This window comes from Ipomoea nil, unplaced genomic scaffold (genome assembly GCF_001879475.1).
Source record: "Ipomoea nil cultivar Tokyo-kokei standard unplaced genomic scaffold, Asagao_1.1 scaffold2144, whole genome shotgun sequence".
NCBI lineage: Eukaryota > Viridiplantae > Streptophyta > Magnoliopsida > Solanales > Convolvulaceae > Ipomoea > Ipomoea nil.
In genome coordinates, this window is record NW_017618572.1 from 4,310,045 (window position 1) to 4,330,831 (window position 20,787).

The 20,787-nt window shown below is 34.1% G+C and overlaps 2 pseudogenes; one reads left to right on the top strand and one right to left on the bottom strand.

The window, feature by feature from the left end:
* The first annotated feature begins 525 nt into the window (after positions 1–525).
* Positions 526–12,693, top strand: LOC109148660 (annotated as a pseudogene).
* LOC109148661 lies at positions 6,590–20,179 on the bottom strand (annotated as a pseudogene).
* Positions 20,180–20,787: the final 608 nt, after the last annotated feature.

Below are 20,787 nucleotides of genomic sequence, written 5' to 3' on the forward strand. Positions count from 1 at the left end.
TTCTTTTTTTCTTTTTATTTTTTGTTATTTTATTTTAAATTATTCTTATAATTTTCTTGGCACACGTCATTAAATTATTTCCAGGTCAACCAGGTGGAATGGGCAATCGGGTGGTAACCTACAAAAAAGTTTAATCGAACAATTTTAGAAGGTAAGTGTGTCTGATTAGATTATATTTTAGATCGTGGGAGGAATTGAGCAGTTTGCAATAGTAGATGGCCATATTTGACACTTCTGCCATTTAAAATAGAACATTAAATTTTTATTTTTTTAAAAAAATAGCTATTCAAACCGAAACTGCCGATTAAAGTTTCCGATTCTTGGTCGACCATTTATGAAACCGAAACCACTGGTTCCGAACTCTAACCGGACTTGAACCGGAACCGTTGTCAAATCTACTTATCTTATCTCCTCGCTTTGAAAATGATGGAAAAGGTACACATAACGTGGGAATGCCTCCTCTATGGTAATTAAACCAAAGAGTTTTCCTTTCTTCATCATCATCTATCTCTCTACACCGTTGCAATGGAGCAACCTTATTTTGTCTCTTCATGTGGTTCCTCCTATGATGTTTTCTTTAGTTTCAGAGGAGAAGACGTCCGCAAGAACTTCGTCGACCATCTCTACAGTGCCATGCAGCAAAGAGGGATTTACACATTCAAAGACGACGAGAAGCAGGAGAGGGGAAAGTCCATCTCGCCCGCACTTGAGAAGGCAATCGAAGAATCGTCCATGGCCGTCGTTGTCTTCTCCGAGCACTATGCTGATTCCACATGGTGTTTGGAGGAACTGGTGAAAATCATGGAGTGTATGGAGGTGAAAGGTCAGATGGTTGTTCCCATTTTCTGTGGCGTGGATCCTTCGACGGTGAGGAAACAGACGGGAAAGTATGGAGAAGCCTTTGAAGGACACAAGAAGAGATTTGAGAAGAAGGAGAAAAGGTGAAGAAATGGAGGAAAGTGCTGGATGATCTTAAACTCTATATGATCATACTCAGATCAGATCACTGCTGGTGTTTTCCACAACAACCATACTGTTAGATCTAAATAATCTAACTATAATAAACCATAGTATACGAGAAACCTGACCTCGTATGAGAGCTGAAGCGTAACCGTGTTGATCTCCAGCCATAGTTGATGTTCCTGTTGTGTTGCCTCTTAACGGTAGACCGTTAGCCATGTTTTGCCTCTCAGAACCCTAGATGGTGTATTGGTATCTACTGAGGAGTACCGTAACTGAATGTGCTATCTAATCCATAATCCTGCATCCCATCAATCCAGGTTATATTAGGCACAGAGTTTGGTTGACTAACAACTACTAGTTATTAAGTCCAACCAGACCACTTAATAAGCCTAGTCAACTTGCACCACCTAATTAAGGCCCTAATATATAATATACAATATATATTACAAGGGAAAATCTTACATTCTCTCACTTGGTGCAAGTACTAGCACAACCTTCATCAAAGAACAAAACACACGAATCATAGTGACATGTCCTCTATTTAATCAGAATAGTGTCCATTATGGTCACATGCATTTTAATTCTCCAACTTAGGTCCTTTATGAACAAACCCTATGTTTATTCTCGGTACCTTAAGGGATGTTTCTCAAAATATATTATGTGCACAACTGAAGGAGAAAACACATCCAAATTGTACAAAAGAGTACACTGTATGATCTCTAAAACTTTATAAACATGCCTTAAGTAGAGATCTCTTAATGTTAGCATAATGCTAACTATATTCCATGACTTTTTTATAAGTTAAATTTAAGTAATATCTCTAAGGCCATCCACACTTGTGGATATTGTGGGGAGAATTCAGAATTAAATCTTCCCTTCATGAGATAATAGCTAGTGTGGACATGAGATAATTGAAAAATAATCTCCCTGCAAATGTAGGGAGATTGTCAGAAAAAAAAAAAAAAAAAAAAAAAAAAAAGAGAAAGAAGAAGAAGCAAGGCTGTGCGCGTTCGCGCACAGCCTTGGGCAAAAGCCGGGCGCGTGCACTGCACGCGCCCGAAGGCGCGTCAGGCGCGCCAGTCGGCGCGCCTGACGCGTCTGACTACTTTCTTTTTTTTTTTAATTTTTTTTTTTTGTTTTGTTTTTTCTTTTTTTTTTTTTTCTCTCCTCTCCCACACTCTCTTTCCTAATCACTCTTACATTATCTCCCCATTCTTCCCAACCAATGTGGATGCTCTAATAGCTAAGAGCTTGGAGTTGACACGTCTGTCACTCCACTCATCAAAAATAGCCAAAAGATAGTCAAGTCACAGAAGCATTCCAATAACTTAGACAATAAACCAAACGTCTAAGTCCATAAATTTGGAATCTTAATCATACACCTTAACTTCCCAAATAACCTCAATGTTCATTTTAAATGAACTAAACATAATGAGTCTTACTAATATGCTCCACAAAATTGTCTTAAGCCTTACAAACCAAAATGGCCAGGATCAATTTTGAAGAAACTAGAGACTCTATTAATCACTGAAGAATTTATTAAATGACAGTGCAGCACAAGTTAAATATTTTTGTTCTAATAAATTCCTTAATATTGTTACAACATTTTCATAAATATGTTGCACAACCAAATGTTCAATAATTTGAACTTATGAATTTATATGAACAAATACAAGATTAATACTTGTGGAATATTTTGGACTTATTGTTTGACATACAATCAAATTTAGGATGTATGAAGCCAATTAAATCCATAAACTTTAGTGGGGCATCTTAATGATCTTTTTCTAAATGATCACTCCCACTGATTAAAATATTCTTCAGCGAAATTAATAAAGTGAACTTAATAATATACATACTCATAATTGATTTATTGACCAACTAACAAATGAAGACATAATTCACCACCATTAGTTGGACATACTAAATAATCAATTTTTGGTTCCAATTAAAGTCCAACGAAATAATGAAGATATATTTCCCCACTATAGTTGGACATACTAAAAAAAAACAAAATACATATTTCAAAACCAAGTTAGAATTTGGCTCAAAAGATACATTTTAACATTATTGGAATCCAAAAGGTATGTCAAATCACGTAACTTACTACAGTTAATTCGAAGAACCGAGCAAGATTCGTGGATCAATTAATAAAAGTTGCTAAATTTTGGGAAGTGACTGAAAAATATGTTTTGCCAATGCAAACCATGAAACTTAGAATTATAATTGAACTAAATTTATAAATTCTAAGAATTATGATAAAATTATTATCTAATGGGTTGAGGGATTTATTGACATAAAACTTGCATGTGGGCTAAAGTTTTAATTCTATTAAATCCAATTAATAAACCCTTATGATAATATTTTTCACAATTGCTAAAGAGCCAGAAGAATCTAGTGACATAAAACTTGCCTGTGGGCTAAAGTTTTACTCAATTAGATCCAAATGAAAAATTTATTTATGATGAAACCATTATCAAATGAGTTGAAGAATCAAATGATATAAAACTTGCCTGTAGGCTAAAGTTTTATTCAATAAGATTCATTACAACCATTATGATAAAACTTAAGAAATCATGCTCCTTTCCTAATCCCTGTGGGCAAATTAAGAAATATGATCTAAAGTTTACATCATAAAATTAAACTTCATGATAGAATTGAAAATTATTTACAAATAACCATATAGTAAATAAATAAATTTATTTCTATCATCACTGATAAAACTACTAAACTACATTCTGATACATAATTGTCTGTGGGCTAAATTATGACCGTAGTCCAGTATTTCATCCTAATTAATTATACAAATATAACGAAATTGCCTGTGGGCTAAATTTCATCATATTACATACAATTAATCACAAATGATATGTCCAAAACTTTATGTGATCAAAATAAACCGCTTAATATATAATTTTAACTGATTAAGGATGTTGTGGCTACTCCCAAACCAAATTAAAATTATAAGATCACTAGACAATTATCAATTCCTTGCATAAACTTTATGTGATTGAAAACTTAAGAATCTTAGGTAGCTGAATATGATGTAGCATTTCCTTAATTAACCAAGATTGGAAACTTAAGAGACTTCAGTAAATTAAAGATGCTTTGGCTATTCTTTAATGAACCGAAATCAAATCACATTGGCAAGGAATACTTAAAATTTTGACAAACAGATTATACCAGATTGTGATGGGAAAATCTAAATATACTCCAAGGAAAGGCGGTTAGAGACTAAGTCTCACTGAAAACCAATTCCTTAAATAGAGTATCAATTTTAAGGAGACTAGTGGCACAAGATGTCCTTAACTCATGGCCATTAAAACTAGTATGTCTCCCCGATTCATATATACTTAATGTATAACTGTTTGGGAGTATGAACCTAAAACTGTAGGGTATACACCAAAAAACTGTAGGGTTCACCTATGATTAAAGCTTAAATGGTGAACTAAAAATAGCGGACTAAACGTGCTTAACGTCAGACACTACCGCAACTGAAGTTTATGCATAAGTCCAACTTAAATAGGAACTAATATAATTCCATCTTAAAGTATGCATTGCTAAAGGCATAATAAAATTGCATAATTTAAAACATAATATTATGCTTAGGACAATTATGCATAAAATTAAACATTAAACTCATATACTCCAAATAAATTGCATAACTTAAAGCAATTTACAATATGAGATTTTAAAGTATAAACTTAATATTCAAACACCGATGAGTCCAAACCAAAAGAGACCCAACATTTTGAATAATAATGTACTGAATATATACTTTAAAATTTTTTAAACTGTATACCCATGGTAAAATGTTTTAATGCATGAAGATCAAATTCATGAGAAATAACTGAATTTACAAATTCAAACAATATCAAACCAAAATGATATATATGCTATAATTTGTAAATCAAAATCTCACAAACCCTAATTGCATAATCAAACTTAATATTATGCACTAAATGTGATCGAATGCATAAAACAATCTAAAGAGTATGAACCAACTAAAGAATATGAATTTATATCAAACATGGGCAATCAGAACTAAAATCATAATTCCAAGAACTAAATGAATTATGGAATTAATGGCAATAGTCAATTTCCTAGAAAATATGTTTTCCAAGATTACTAAATTGATTCAAAATCACTCTCCATAACCCAGTTGATAATATTATTATTATTAATGGCAATATTGCAAATAACCAAAATAGCAATAAATAGTCATAATAATATTATCACATTATGTAGGAGACTAAATATGGAAAAAACAATGATTAAAACCGCTAACATTTATAAACGTTTTCGGATAAAATTTTGAAAACTTAATAAAATTTGAAGTCCGAAAAATATTAATGTCCAGAAAATTATTTTCTGAACTGGAGTATTGTCACATAAATTTATTTGAAAACAGTTCAAGGTGCATAACTGAATACCATAACAATATTAATGTCATCATTAATTAACTAATTATTAATAGCAATAAGTAACATTATAATCACTATTAACATTAGTAATGACAAACCAAAGTATGGTATTGCACTTTTAATGTTTTCATTTTTCTAAAGATAAAATATGTGACTAGTCCAAATTAGCGGCTAACTGTAACTGTAGCACTAATTATTAATAATAACCATAAAATATAATTAATGGCTAACCTTAATGATGCAAACCGCATCTGCCCATTGCGCTAACAACGATGACGATCCACAAGAGAAGAAAAGACTCCAGAATTCTCCCAACTTCACTGTCGGTGTTAGTAGCCTCGATGCAGCGTCCAATGGTACATTTAAAAAATTTATTGGTAGGACTTAATTACCAACATTAATAGTCATGTAAAATGAAGTGGTAGTCTTACCAATGTACCAAATATAGCAAATTACCATTAATAATTATTATGGAAAGTAATAAAATGAAATTAGCCCCTAAACTTAATAACAGTAATTAATAATGCCAAATTTAGCTTAATAAGTGACAAAACTGTAATTAAGAGATGTCAAATACTAATCTCAATTTTACCACATAATAATTAATCATGACTATTATGATACTCAGAGAGACTGAAGTTAAGGTAATAACCAAATTACCATGAAACAAACAATATACCAACTATATTGCTTTTGCCATAAAATTAAAGACTTAATATTATTATTAAGGCCCTGAAACTATTGATAGATTAAAAAATTAATCAACTTAAACAATAATTTGTAATTCTTAATGGCCAAAATAACAATTAAATCATTAATCCTTAATGTCTCAAAATAGATCAAGACAATAATTATAACACTTAATTATTCAAATTAGGCCCATAAACCTCAATGGCCTAAGTGAATTATAACATGGATGAAAAATTGGTCTAATACTGAAGTAGACCCAAAACTTAATATTATTACCAACGATGAATACCAATAATGGTAGTTAGTAATAAATAAAAATTAATAAACATGTTATAATCTTTAATGAAAGAGCTACAATTATTAATTAAATATCAATCAAAATAATGGCATCCATACTTTAATGACCCAAGATAGGTCTCAAATCGCTTGTTCAAAATAGGTTCTAAAGTCCCTGAGACACATAAAACTAAAATGTGCTCAAAATTAAGAGGAAACCAAACAAGCTGATTTAGTATGTCATAATACCTAAAATAGACCTAAGGATCCAAAATTGAATGATTTTTAATAATGAATTTATGAGTTAATAATATGCTAAATCCAACCTTAATGCATGCTATTATGAATATATAATTATAACAATAATTTATAAATATACGTAGCATGCTTGGATGTGCAAATTAATACATTATTAACCGATATATACTAAATAAATTGCAACACTTGAGGCAATTTAATTTGCACCTTAACATTAAATTAAAATTCAAGCAGCAAATTAAAACTTGATATTTGTCCCAAATTGAATGATAATTTAATAATTAATTAAGGAGGGATTAAACTGAACAATTAAGCTAGAAGAAGTCTAAATATGATAATGGATCAACTAAATCTAGCCCAAAACCAAAATCAGGCCCAAGATTTTTTTTTTAGTGTTGGACCAGGTCTGCCCAATGGGCCTGACCCGGCCCAACCCTCATGACCCATCATCATCTTCTTCACGTTAATCAGCCAAAAACAAGCCCTAGCCGCTAGCAGCCGGAGAGACCAGCCAGTCGCCCGAACTTGAGGTCGTTGGTACGTCGTTGTCTGCTACTTGGCTCTCAAGTCCAACAATACCTCGACGGAACTCACGGTGGTTCCCAAAACACAGCAAAAAAGCTCATAATTTCATATATAATTAATCAAAATATATATATGATGCTTGACAATTCAAAAATGAACTACGTACACAACACAGTATACATATGTATACATACGCAATAACTTATTTTGCTTAATGTTAGATTTGAATCCAACATACAAATATATACAAATTAAACTCCATGTGTATATAAAAATTAATGTTGATTAAGGCAAAATAATCAACCAGGCAGAGATTGATAAAGGCTCTGAAACCAAATGTTAGATCTAAATAATCTAACTATAATAAACCATAGTATACGAGAAACCTGACCTCGTATGAGAGCGGAAGCGTAACCATGTTGATCTCCAGCCATAGTTGATGTTCCTGTTGTGTTGCCTCTTAACGGTAGACCGTTAGCCATGTTTTGCCTGACTCAGAACCCTAGATGGTGTATTGGTATCTACTGAGCAGTCTGAGTACCGTAACTGAATGTGCTATCTAATCCATAATATTGCATCCCATCAATCCAGGTTATATTAGGCACAGAGTTTGGTTGACTAACAACTACTAGTTATTAAGTCCAACCAGACCACTTAATTAGCCTAGTCAACTTGCACCACTTAATTAAGGCCCTAATATATAATATGCAATATATATTATAAGGGAAAATCTTACACATACTACCACCAGCCCATCACCGCTATCACACCACTAGCACCCACTACTATACCGGGAAAATGACTGTAATATGCCAAAAATTGCATGACAAAAATAGGACGATTTTAAAAGGTTGACAAAATTAAGAAAAAGACATTTGAAAAATGCATTTTATGTCGGTCCCAGTCAGACACATATGTATGTTTTTTTTTTTTTTTTAAATCTTGGTCTCCTGCAACCAATTTGGATCGCCGGCTTCTCCAGCAAAGGAGAAGGTCACTGGTAGCCTCTGTCCCTAGTTTCTCCAACTAAGGAGAAGGCCACCGGTTTGGTCGCTTTTTCCTTAGTCCGAGATAATGTCGGCGACCAAAACTGGTCCCCGGAGATCAAGATTAAAAATTAAAAAAAAAAAAAAACATATGCAAGTGGGACTTGCGTATCTCGCGTATCTGTTTGACAAGGATTGACATAAAGCGCATTTTTCAACCAACATGGTTGGCGTGGTGATTCAGCACCTCGTCCCTTAAGCATAAGGTTGGGGGTTTGATCCCCACCCATGTGAATGGAGCAAACTATTTGGCTAGTCCCCTACCACTTAGTGTGCTGATAGTAGGTCCGGGGATTAATAGGGATACCTTCGGGCCACCAAAAAAAAGCATTTTCCAAATATCTTTTTTCTAATTTTATCCCACTTTTAAAAATGTCATATTTTTGTCCTATTACAATCATTTTCTCAACTATACCACAACTACAACTTATTATTATTATTATTATTATTATTATTATTATTATTATTATTATTATTATTATTATTATTATTAGGAAAAATTGCATCTTTGGTCCCTGAGTTATACCGAAGTTCCGACTCAATCCCTGAGTTATGACTGTATCCATTTTTAGTCCCTCAATTATGAACGAAATGGCGTATTTGGTCCCCGGCCGTTAAAACTGACGAAAAAAGTTAAAAATATTTAAAATTTGAGGGGTAAAGTATGAAATTCACATTTTATTCTCCTTCTTATGTCAAAACCATTTTCACAACATTATTTTTCACTTCTTAGCCTCTTATTTCAAGATTGTTCAATTCTAAAAGTATTTCAATAACTTTAGTATGACTTGTTAGGAACCTGATTCTCATATAACAAACTTAAGACTTTAGCACAAACAAAGAAACACTTGATCATTGTCTTCAAACGTGTGAACACACTATCCTATCAATTTCATTTTTCTTTACTAAGCAACAAAGGTAATCAAACCAGAACTTTTGAGATACAAAATGATGTCAAATTTCTCATGTTGCTTTTATTAGAAATTCACCAAAGGAATAACTTGAGATTTTTAGTATGTAAAATTTTGTCATATGCAACAGTCAATAATTGTTTTTAAAAGTTACAAAAGGTTTTAGAATTTTCATAACTGAGTCTTAGGTTCCTCATTCATTACTCTGATTTTTAAATAGACGGGGGAGGTGATGGGTATATATAAAATACAATTTTCATATATTGTCAGGATACGATTCTTGGTAAGTTACTGCAGAGCTTAGGAAAGAATTTAACGTACTAAAAATCTCAAGTTACTCCCTTGGTGAATTTTTCATAAAAATAATTGAGAAATTTGATATCTTCTTGTAATTCAAAAGTTATGGTTTGATTATTATTATGTTTAGTAAGGGAAATCAGAAACTTTTACGATGATGTATTTTACATGTTTGAAGACAATGATCAAGTGTTCTCTTGTTTGTACTGAGTCACAAATTCCTTATACAAGACTCAGGTTACTAACAAGTTATACGAAGATTATTGAATTGCTTTTGGAAATGAAGAACCTTGAAATATAATGCTAGGATGTTGAAAATAATGTTGCAAAAGTGGTTTCAATATAAGAAAGTGAATAAAATGAGAATTTCCTAGTTTACCCCTAAAATTTTAAATATTTTTAAATTTTTTCGTCAGTTTTAACGGTCAGGGTTAAAGTACCTACAAGGTCCCTGTACTATAGTGTTTTGTTCAATTTAGTCCTCATACTTTTATTTTGTTCAATTTAGTCCCTGTACTTTCAAAAGTGGTGCAATTAAGGACAATAGTTAACGATGTTAATATTATCGTTAACTTAGGTCGTGGCGCTGATGATATTTATATTCCTACTCATATATTACTTTATAAATATTTAAAATTTATTATTTTTACCACCAATATATCTAATTAGTATGTCCAAAATAAATAATTACGATCATGTTCGTAATGAGATTTGGACAATTGTCCTTAGTTTTATCACTTTTTAAAGTAGAGGGACTATATTGAACAGAATAAAGGTACAAGGACTAAATTGAACAAAACACTATAGTACAGGGACTTCATAGGTATTTTAACCAACTGTCAGGGAACCAATGCACCACTTTGCTCATAACTGAGGGACCAAAAATGGATACGGTCATAACTCAGGGACTGAGTCGTCACTACCATTATAACTCGGGGACCAAACTCGTCATTTTCCCTTATTATTATAACAAATAATATGTTTATTTTTCAGGTCAAGCAAAAAAAAAAAAAAAATTGCAAGTTCTTAACATTCATTCAAATAAAAAGAAAAATTAATTTTCTCACACTCCGTCAAACACTAAAAAATTAAAATATTTTACTAAAAAATGAGTCATTTTAAAAAAATTATTTTTAAAAAAATATTTTCTAAATTTTTAAAGGGGTCCTAAATTAAAAATCAATTTGAGTTGGGTCTTATCAAGTCATGTTTTCAATATGCAAACTGAGCTAAGAAGACAAGGACTTTTTCCTTCCTTTTCTTTTTGAAAAAAAAAAAAAAAATTCCATATGATATTACTGTGGATAAATGTTTTTGAACCTTGCCCACATTTAGTTGCATGTTTATGTTTAGAGGTGAAGTCATCGAACTCAAAAATGTTCATTAATTTATGACTTGTACTTGCTGTGTTTTATTGTGATGTATATAGGCATGAAGCAAAGTTCATCCAAAAAATTGTTGAAGATATCATTACTAAATTGAGTTCAACGAGGTCAACTTATGATCCAAAACTGGTTGGGATGGAGCCTCGTATGCAGAAACTGTATCGATTGATGGGCTTGGCGTCTAATGAAGTTCGTTTTGTTGGAATACTTGGAATGAGCGGGATTGGAAAGACAACAATTGCAAGAACTGTTTATGACAAGATCTCAAAGAAATTCGAAGGTTCTTGTTTTATTCATGAAGTTAGAAGCGAGTAAGGCAAACATGGTGTGGTGCACTTGCAACAGAAACTTGTATCTAAGATTCTTTCAGTAAAAGATTTGAAAATAGAGAATGTGTTTCAAGGAAAAATTATGATATAGCAAAGGCTGCATTGCAAAACAGTGCTTATTGTTCTTGATGATGTTGATCACAGGGATCAATTGGAATCATTGGTTGGAAACAGCGATTGGTTCGGTGCTGAAAGTAGAATCATCATAACAACCAAGGATAAGCACTTGCTCATTAGCCATAAAGTGAACATTATGAAATACTATAAAATGGGTGTGCTAGAGGAAGCTGAAAGCTTTCAACTCTTTAGGCATCAAGCATTTAAGAACCAACTGCCGCGTACCAAGGAATTTGAGGAGCTCGAAAGTCAAGTGGTACAGTATGCTGGAGGCCTTCCTTTGGCTCTTGATGTTTTGGGTTCTTTCTTATATGGTAGAGACATTACTCAATGGAGAAGCCAAGTGGAGCGGCTTAAGGAAATCCCATACAAAGAGATTTAGAGAAACTTAAAGTGAGCTTCCATGGTCTCAACAAAATTGATCAAAAGATTTTCTTGGACATTGCATGCTTCTTTAATGGGAAGAAGAGAACATCCATAACAAGAATGCTTAATAGTTTCAACTTCCACTCTGACATCGGCATAAACATTCTCAGAGAAAAATGTTTGATAACTATTTCAAAAGGTCGCATTTTGATGCACCAATTAATACAGGAAATGGGGTGGTCTATTGTTCGCCAAGGAGCTTCAGATGATCCCAAAAGATATAGCAGGTTGTGGCTACCTCAGGATATTTCTCAACTACTTACAGGAAGTGAGGTACGTATAGTATGTAAACAACAGATCAGATAGATAGATTATGCTGCTATGCTTCAATCGAATCCCTTAATTTAATTAATTTTATATGTTTCATTTTTAGGAATTTCATTGTTTTCTTGTGAAATATTATATTGTCAGGGTACAGAAAACATCCAAGGTATAGCATTCAACTTGCCGGTTGCAACAGATTTGGAAGTTAGTAGTGAGGCCTTCAAACAAATGACCAAGCTAAGATTTCTCAAATTTCACAATGCAAATGCTTCTCAGGCCCCTAATTTTCTCTCTGGCGAGTTAAAGTGGCTAGATTGGCACAGATATCCTTCAGAAAGTTTGCATGCTACTTTCCAGGGACAAAATCTTGTTTTTCTTAAAATGCAATCCAGCCGTGTCATACAACTTTGGAGAGGATTCAAGGTTTATCTATCTATCTATCTATTTATTCATTTATTTATTTATTAATTATTTGTCTCTCTTTTAGCTTTTATTCATATCCTGGAGGATTCTTAATTAATTCTCTTTTACATATGTCTCACTTCTAAATACAGGTCCTGGACAATTTGAAATTCATGAATCTAAGCCACTCTCAGGAACTAATTAGGACTCCAGATTTCACAGGAATCTCAAATCTTGAAACATTGATTCTAGAAGAGTGTACAAGTTTGGTAGAGATCCATGCTTCTGTTGGATTTCTCAAGAACCTTGTTTCACTTAATCTTAAGCACTGTGTAAATCTGAAGAGGCTTCCAGAGAAGCATTCATTCAGAAAAGCTTGAGACAATGATCCTTTCAGGCTGCTTTAAACTTGAAAACTTTCCAAAAATTGCAGCTCCCATGGCTAGTTTTTGATGGGTCAGACTGCGTAGGCTTCCACCAGAGGCAGAGGCATCACCACATTCCTGATTTAATTTGATGATTCCACCGGAATTTCTTTCATGTACTGTGATATTTGCTTTGGATTAGTGTTTGTACGTATGGCTTTTACTTCTTCCCTATAGGGTCAGGTTCCCATGCAGACAGTGTTTTCTGTGGTTGTGCGGTCACGCACTCACGCATCATTAGGTACGCATAAATGCACCACAAAGTGTTCGAAAATGGACTATTATGTGTAGTATACTTTTTTCGGTGTGGTGCATTTGTGCATTTCATTCTGGTACATTTTTGAACACTGTATAGTACATTTATGCATACCTAATGGTGTAATTTGCATCGACTGTCCAAGAAGCTCTGTCCTCATTTGAACCAGTATCCTTCTATATATATGCCTTTAATTTATTGAGCTCTTTACCACTGCTTGTGTATTCTTTAATTTGCTCCCTTTTTTTGAAATTGAGTTTATTAAGTCCTGCTTCAGCTAGTTGATTTTCTTTACTCCTCATTGGAACTTAACGCTAATTGAATCAATTACCTAACATTAAACACTTTTGTGATCTGAAATTCATTTACCAAAGAAATTTGGAAAGTGATTGAAAATTCCCATATAAATCATTTGAGGCCAAAAATGCTAAGCATGCCTACAATCATCACACACTATTATAAACATATTTAGTGGACATCATTTGTAACGGATGCTTTGATTGCATTATGTATATTTATATCCTTTGTAATGGACACACCTTATATCATGGTGTGGATTGGAGATGAATGAAAAGATTGGCCTTCCCTCTCCATTCTCTATTTTCCTTCTTCTTTTTACTTGCGTTTATATTATTTTATTCAACACGTTATCAGTACTTTGCTCTACAATGCCTTGTGATCGCGAAATTCCGATCAGCGTCTCCGATCGCCGGTGCGGCGCTACCTCTGGCGCGATTGATGGCCGATCTGGTGATGCACTGGCCGTCTACTTCCAGCACAGAGAGAAGGGAGGAGATGAAGAAAACGAAACTGCAATCACAACCGCACGTTCTACACGGTCGGTGGCCGAGATCCACTCCAACGTGCGACAAGCAATCGGCCTCCTATCAACCATCCGATCACTGGCAATCATTCCTGCCTTCCGATCGATGACCATCGGCTGAGACGCCGGCGATCAGAGTGTCCAAGTATTGCAATCCACTCCGGACCATCCCCACTGTGTTCGTTCTACGCTCAAAGGATGATCGCCGGCTTTCCCAGTCGGCTCCACACTCGCAGCTGGATTATCGCGATCAGCCTGAGTGCTCGTCGCTACCTCCATCGCGGCGAACGGTTGACGCGAGGAGTCAGTAACGGGCTTCACCACTCCAGCCTGCTCCGGCGAGAGGCGGCGTCTGGGACTTTCTCACCGAACCGCCTCGACCTCTCCGCCCTGGGATCAGCCGGCGATCGAGATCAGATTGACCGCCGGGCAGCCAGAGGAATCTTTTTGCTACCGGCGATGGTTTTTAGTCCCGAGACCAGGTCAGCCCTCTCCCCGTACTTCCGCTCGGTCACGCCCCAGGAGGCATCGCGGCCCATCGACCGCCGGCCGCGGCTGACCAGTCGCTGTCCAGGCATCTGTGCAGGTATGTTTTTCTCATTATTATTTGACAGTGATTTGGTATGATATTCTGTTGTGCAATCACAATAATTTCTCGACAAGCTCAAAGTTTTGCTTTAAAATGCTTTATATATATATATATATATATATATATATTCACTACAAGAAAAATGCACATAGACAACGGTTAAAAACCGTTGTCGTAGGGGTAAAACTTCTGTTGTTAAAGCCGGTGTTGTTGTAGGTCACGTGCATAGACAACGGTTTTTCAACCGTTGTCTATTAAATGTTGTTGAAACCGGTGTTGTTAAAAGTCACGCACATAGATAACGGTTTTAAACCGTTGTCTTTTCAAGAAACGACAACGGTTTTCTAACCGTTGTCTATTAAGTGTTGTTGAAATCGGTGTTGTTAAAAGTCACGCACATAGACAACGGTTAAAAACCGTTGTCTTTTCAAGAAACGACAACGGTTTTCTAACCGTTGTCTATTAAGTGTTGTTGAAATCGGTGTTGTTAAAAGTCACGCACATAGACAACGGTTAAAAACCATTGTCTTTTCCTGAAATGACAACGGTTTTCGAACCGTTGTCTATTAAGTGTTGTTGAAACCGGTGTTGTTAAAAGTCACGCACATAGACAACGGTTAAAAACCGTTGCCTTTTCTTGAAACGACAACGGTTTTTGAACCGTTGTCTATTAAGTGTTGTTGAAACCGGTGTTGTTAAAAGTCACACACATAGACAACGGTTATAAACCGTTGTCTTTTCTATCAACGACAATGGTTTTTGACCCGTTGTCTATTCAATGTTGTTGAAACCAGTGTTGTTAAAAGTGATGCACATAGACAACGGTTTTTTAACTGTTGTCTTTTCTTTAAAAGACAACAGTTATAAACTGTTGTCTATTGTGTGTTGTTGAAATCGCTGTTGTTAAAAGTCACGTCCATAAACTGTTGTCTATTGTAAAATAGACAACGATTTTTAACCGTTGTCTCAACAGTTTTTAACCTGCTTAAATTTTAATCATATACCAAAAAACAATTTATCCATTCACCATGGCCAAGTGTAGTTACATAATTTTGCACAAGCTAAGGTTCAACATAACAAGTGTAAATACTTCCATGACCAATTCTCATCGAATCAAATATCATCCAAGTCATAATAATACAAAAAACAATTCGACGAAGTCGTACTACAACAAATAATTCCGCGAAGTCTAAAAGATCACAACGTTCTAATGATCAAATCATACCTACTGTATATAACTTGATACAATATCGGCCTATTCATAACGCACCAGATCAATAACCGCTTTGTCATATTCAACTTGTTGGAACTACATGTAAAAAGTGAGTAAATAAATTAGTAATTGCAATGAAATTCGAAATAAGTTAGGAGTAATTTTCAAGAACCACTATATGGTAATAGAGTTTTAGCAGTTCTAAAGGCAAGAGCTTTTGTATTTTCTCTAATCTCTCCACTTTAAACTTTGTGAATAAAAGGATCAAATTAAAAACTAAAAAGCATTCATTCAATAGACATCAACAATAAATGGAGTACTCAAAATTATACTGGCAACAAGAATCTCAAATGCATCATATTTCCACTTTGAAACATTGAAATCAAAATAATTTTAAACACGAATTAGAAATGGAATTATTACCAGTGCTTGAACAGAATCTTTATCATCAATGTCCGACATGTTCTCAATTAAAGTCTTCAGGTAAGCCATGACATAGAAACCGCATTGGTTACTATCCGGCTGACGAGGAGCCTACAAATGTTAAATAAGATTTGCATGTGCATTACAATTTAACATATACAAACACTTATATGTAATTAGTTACAAATATTAAATTACCTTGACAATTTCCCAAGCAGTTTTACTTCGTCCTTTCTTTCCATTCCCAGAGGCCGCATGAACCATTTTAATAGCCCTTCAAATATATTGTTGATTATTCATATTATGTAATAATCATACTGATATAAATCGAAAGAAATAACAAAAAAAAAACTTACATTTCTACAACATGCTTCCAATCATCATCGCGAATGCGATGACTAAGAGGGTCCCACAAATAAACAATATCCTTACTGACGTTGATAACTGTCAGAATCCAATGGAAACTATACAGAAACACAAAATTATATTACATCAATAGAAAATAATATGCAATGGAAAGTATAATTGTAACCATTCTTACCCTACATTACATGGCACCAAAAGTGATGCACTACTTGGATTGTCAATCAGTCTATCTGCTAAAGCTCGTGCCCTACTTTCCAACTGTTTGTCTAGGAAATTTTTATCTGTTCTTGTCGTTGGCACATGACCTACATGACATGGCTGCATAAATCTGAATTTTTCAAGCTTGTTCTCTTCCATCATCTTTTTATACAAATACCTAACATTGGAATGGAAACTGAATTAGAATAACAAAGCATAGAAGTGATAAGTATATATAATTGACTCGAAATATATATTAAATCATACCATATGTACACAGCAATACATGTGTACGATATTGGCATTAATTGACAAAACGGAGTCACATCTTCGTCGTGCACATATAGAGTACATTCTTCCCCGAAGACATTTTCATCTAGCACTATTTTTAAACTCTCTCCATTCCCAAGTGCACGCTTGTAATAACAGTATAGTAGCCATAATGACTTAGGCATACTTGAGGAGTTCAACTCAAGCTTTTTGACTTCCTTGCTCGGTTTCTTCTTACATTGTTTCTAATTTGCAAAATATACACATATTAGCTAAATAAATAAATATACTAACAAAGGCATGTGAATTATATACATACACAAATTAACATCTCCTACAGTTTATATGAAAAATGCAAAACATTTGAAAATTGAGAGGATGAAGCAAATCTGCAAAACATTTGACAGAGGCACCAATACGTAGACAGTAATTTTTGCCTAAGAAACTAAGTAAAATGTAAAATTCAGTAAAGAGTGAATATTTACCTCCAAGACATCTTCTTTGCCAATAAACTGCAGCTCATCATCATCATCTTCGAAATCCAATTTTTGTTTCATAAAACCAATTTCTTCTTCACTCAGCTTCTTCGCACCCTTTGCATCCTTTGTAGTACAACTCCCTTTTTCTTCAATCGGAGATGATTTAAAGGCAACATTTTGAAGGACCAAATTTTCTAACTTTGCAACTCTGTCTTCTACTGTTGCTTATCGTCTTAGAAGGACATTTTTCTCATGGTTAGGAAGCATCCCTTTACCCAATCTGAAATATGTTGATGGATTGACATGTCCACCTATAGCCCTCACCCGACCTCCATGCTCCTTAGATTCAAGAGCCTGTGTCAGGATGTCCTCATTTGGCCCTTGAAGTTGCAACAAACCATCTTGCTTCTGCTGAATATATTCATCTTGTAATTCATGACAAAATGACCATGATAACCACAATCTTTCGAAATACATAAAGAGGATAGTACCAGTAAATTAAAGGTTTTGCTTACAATCTTTGTAAATTTTGTCTTCAAAACATCTCCTTCTATTTCTCCTTGCTTACTAGTTCTCCCTTTCTTCCAAAGTATAGCTCTATTCACATCGTCATCATCACACAATTCTGTTGACTACAGCCAAGAAGATTTATCAATGTCAAACTAAGGGTTAAAAAGAGTTTAAGTTATTAGTGAAAGTGAATAGAGATAAATACTTACAATTTCACTAGCAAGACGCGCATATCCTTTACGAGCAAGCCTATGTGGATAAAGGTTTTGCTTTCTTCGTACCTTTTGCTGCTCGCTTAGTTTCTAAGACAAACATGATCAAAACTTGACATTATATTTCTGCCATAGCACCATACATTATATTTCTAAGACAAAGATGATGCTTCATGCTTGAAAAGTGAAAACAGACATGATAAAAACAGAAATGAGGAAAAGGGGGAACACTTCATCTTTTTTGATTTCTTAACTGAACTCATTAATTGGTAATATTACACTAAATCTTAATTGTTATACGGTTGGGAACAACCTGGATACATAAATGCTAGACTAAGAAGAATCCTACCAAAGGGCTTTATCCTATTTTGACTAGAGGCATTGATTCTTGATCTTTTTGAATTTTAATACGTATTTTGAAACAATAAGTTGTTACAAAAAAGCTAATTAATCAAACACTTATATTAGTTGTTTAAACAAATCAAATAAGTCAAAATAAATTAAAAAGCTACCTATTTTACCAAACATGATCAACTCTGAATTGAATTAAATTCTTTAATTTACCTAATCAAAAGAGACTTTCAAGTGAATGTTTACAGGAATTATGTACACTCTATAAAAGGGCATATTTGTTACTTAAAATTGCGGGCACTACTGATCGGTTTTATTAATTTTGATAAAATAAAATATACAAATATATTCAAATTACAATTATAGTATTTTACCACAAAGTATAAACTTCTCAACTTTATATATATATTCTAATTGAATATGCCTCATAGGTGGGGGATTTAATTTTTTAGTTATTTTCCAGAGGACAGATGGCCAAAGCATAACCTTAATGACTAAGCATCAGACCAACAAACACATATACAACAAATCATATTACTGCAATTACACAGGACAGACAGAAATCATGTGGCATCAAACATGGGTGTGGTTTGTGCAAGTTTGTGTACTGTATAGAGCTAAATTGTTCAATGGGATAAGTTGCTATTTTTGTTAAACACACTTTGCAAGATGAATACCTGTGCAGAAGCTTATGGTGGGCATTTGAACTTTTTAAATTAAATTGATATATACACATATATATAGACTTCTAGTTTTGAGGTTACCTTGAAGTCTTCGGACATGCGGCTAATCAAAAATTGACTCCATTCATCTCCCATAATACCATATCCTGGGGGTGGTTTGTGCAAGTTTTCTTCATCATTCAGTCTCTTCCAAATAAAGTTATTTGTGAGTTGAGTTTTATATTGCCGCCATTTGTCATTTGCTGAACTCAAGCAAGGTTTCTTGAATATTGCCGGAACTCTGAAGCTCAACTACATAGATAAAATTTGGGGATTTATCCCGTCTGCAGATAAAACCAATCTAAGATTTCTTGGCTCATTAGCAAAATCTGGCCACATTTCATCTACTGTTCTCCAACAAGGTGCATCAGCTGGATGACGCAAGTAACCATCACAAACTTTATTATCACTATGCCAAGTTAACTCCTTAGATATATCCTTGTTCCTAAACATTCTTTGAAATCTTGGTATCGGTGGAAAGTACCATAACACCTTTGCAGGAACCCCTAAGGATATCTTAGAATTCTTGCCTATCTTCCACCTTGAAGTTCCACAAGTAGGGCAATTAGTACAATTTGCATTCTCCTTCCGATATAAGATGCAGTCATTGGGACACGCGTGTATTTTCTCGTAGTCCATTCCCAATGCAACCAAGCTTCTCTTTGCCTCATATAAAGAAGAAGGCAGTACATTGTCAGTTGGAAGCATTTTTGCAAACAAATCTAGAAGGTCCGTAAAACTTGCGTCGCTCCAACTATATTTTGCCTTCAAGTTATATAACTTCAGTACCGCTGATAGTTTTGTAAACGTAGTACATCCAGCGTATAATGGTTTCTCTGCATCTTCTAGTAATTTACTAAATTTGTTGGGATCCTTAACGTATTCGTCATAAGCAGCATTTACCATATCTATAGGGTGTTCATCAACAAGCTTATGCTCTTCTCCCCTAATTAGACCGCCATCATCTATTGAGTTGTTTAACGTAGCCTTCTCCCCATGCCATATCCATGACACATACGTTCCATCCATTCCATTATGGTACAAGTGTGCCCTTATAGTATCAAGAGGTTGCTTCCTTAGGTTGCCACATATTGCACATGGGCATGATATTGAATTAGGATCAACGGCATTTTTTTTAGCAAATTGTAAAAAAGATTCTACTCCAACCTCATATTCATAACATAATCTATGTTTTGACATCCATTCTTTGTCCATTGTTTATTTATACACCAATGCTACAAAACAGTCAAGTGACAAGAAAAATAAATTCATATCGCTTAAAAATAATCAAGTAACAACACAAATAAGTATGTATGCCAATTTGCCCCAGTTTGGGTAAGACTTTCCATGTTGAGTGCTAATCTTTTGAATATTGAGACTTTGAGACAAGTATGTATGCCAATTGGAAAGTTCCTGAACTCAGATTATGGGACTCTGAATTTCACAAGGCCAAGATATGCTTAGAGTTAAGGTAGAGATTGACTTGTTAAAAAGTATCAATCATAACCTTAATGTGGCAGTTACCTCAGAACAAATTAAGTAATATAATTTTGTAAAAAACTAAGATTTCCTAGTGCCAATATCACATAGAATAGTTTGATCACCTCAACCTCAATAATAAACATGCCATGACAAAC